Here is a 2,150-nt window from a genome sequence, read left to right on the forward strand (position 1 = left end):
CATGTGGCTGTTAGGAAACCTTCATGTCTTGGTGTAGGAAAGCAATTTCTGCATGAGCATGCATTATTTATTTGCTGCCGCTCAGGCAAACCCTTCAGCCCCTAAGCCTATCACACTGCAGCAACTCTCCTCAATGGAAAAAAAAATGATGCCTTCCCTAAGCACAGAGGGAAAAAAGACACAAGGTATTTTGTAGAGGATATCTTAAAGCAAACTTTAAAAAATTCACATTACAAAATAATTGGTGCCTCATAAAGAGATTTCATTCATCATTTATTTTTTAATATTTATTTAGTTTTGAGACAGAGAGAGCATGAGCAAGGGCAAGAAAGAGTGAGAAGGGAGCAGAGGATCTGAACCAGGCCTCCTGCTGACAGCAGAGAGCATGATGTGGGTTTTGAACTCAGAAATTATGAGATCTTGACCTGAGCGGAACTCGGACATTTACCCAACAGAGCCACCTAGGTGCCCCTCATTCTAGTCATATACTGAAGAAATGCAGATGCCCCAGGTGTACTGATTGTGGCTAGGAAACATTTGAAAAGCTAACATTTGAACTAATTTGTAATTATTAGCATTGAATAAGAATAAGCAATTTTCCCAAATCCTAAAATTACAGATTCCCTAGAGACACTTAAACATTAGTCCCGTTTGACCTGGATCACATTCCAGTTCCGCTACTTCTTAGAAGAACAATATCGCCACCATTGCTAGGAAGGGTACACGAATAGGTAGGAAATGTGAGAAATGTAAAAGTACTCAACAGCTTCCTGGAAGGTGGTGACAGTGGTTTCTTTGACAGGATCCTCAAAAGAAGTAACACACAGAGTCAGTCTTATAGGGAAACTCATAAGAATGGATTGTGATTTTTCAGCTTTTAAGAATATCCATACCAGATCAAGAAGATGTGGTTTATATATCAATAGAATATTACATGGCAATGAGAAAGATTGAACTCTGGCCATTTGTAGCAACATGGATGGAACTCGAGGGTGTCATGCTAAGTGATATAAGTCAGGCAGAGAAGGAGAGATACCATACGTTTTCACTCATAAGTGTAAGAGGAGAAACTTAGCTGAGGATCATGGAGGGGGACGAAGGGGGAAAACTAGTTGGGGAGAGGGAGCGAGGTAAACCATGAGAGACCCGTGAATTCCGAGAACAAACTGAGGGCTGATGGGGGAGGGGGATAGAGGAAGGGGGGTGTTAAGCATAAAGGAGGGCACTTGTCAAGATGAGCACTGGGTGTTACATGGAAACCAACTTGAGAATGAACTATAAAAGAAAAAAAAGAATATCCATACCTAATAACCAGGTTTTTTATTCTCCATGTCATATTTGATCCATGTTACATATGAGCATTGATAGGGGCAGCAATGATTAGTGACATTCCCAAAGGCAAAGTGAATCTTCAGAAAATGGATTCATGGCAAAGAAGGCAACTTCCTACCCAAATATTATTCCCTTATGTCTGCCCATCTAGGACGATCCAGATGTTATCTTATTAATAGAGATGACAAGGAGCCTTAGAAGACATTTGGAACCTGAAATATCTATGCGTAAACTACAGAACTCCAATATGGATCATGGAAACCTAAGGACAGAATTCTGTTCTCTAGGAAGGACATCAGAACACCCTACTTGTCAGTGTTCTGGGAATGCTTGGGAAGGGTAGGATTCTAGACAGCAGATAGAGGTTGAAACAGGAATACAGAAAAAAATAAATGAAACAGAGGCTGATCAAACCAATATAAGGCAGAAACAAAGACTCAAATAATTCAGCCTATATTAAAAGGAGAGCAAAGAAGAGAGCCTGTGGCAGTGTGGGACTCAAGAAATTTCATGGGAATTCTCCAGTTCACTCACACAGTAAAGGCTTTTCTAGGATGGTGGGGAGATTAAGGAATCTATTTAAAAGAAAAAAGGGTTGCAAGCATAGAAAATAATACTACCAAGCATTGATTTTATTATATGATGACAGAGTATGAACATGATTTACTGATATGCTGTCCTGAAAATGGAAAAATGAAGATTTTATACATATTTTTCTATTTATTAACATTCGTGGATCTTCTGCTCTACACTGAGGACTGGGGATGCCATGATGGCTGCTCTGTTCCCACAGGACTGTGAAATCCTTGTGGTATTTT

At 39.8% G+C, this 2,150-nt stretch overlaps 1 protein-coding gene across 1 annotated transcript in view; it reads right to left on the bottom strand.

The window, feature by feature from the left end:
* Positions 1–2,150, bottom strand: part of LOC115305163 (olfactory receptor 6C2-like) — a 13,246-nt gene that overhangs the window by 2,983 nt on the left and 8,113 nt on the right. The window lies entirely within an intron of this gene.

This window comes from Suricata suricatta, chromosome 10 (genome assembly GCF_006229205.1).
Source record: "Suricata suricatta isolate VVHF042 chromosome 10, meerkat_22Aug2017_6uvM2_HiC, whole genome shotgun sequence".
Lineage (NCBI taxonomy): Eukaryota > Metazoa > Chordata > Mammalia > Carnivora > Herpestidae > Suricata > Suricata suricatta.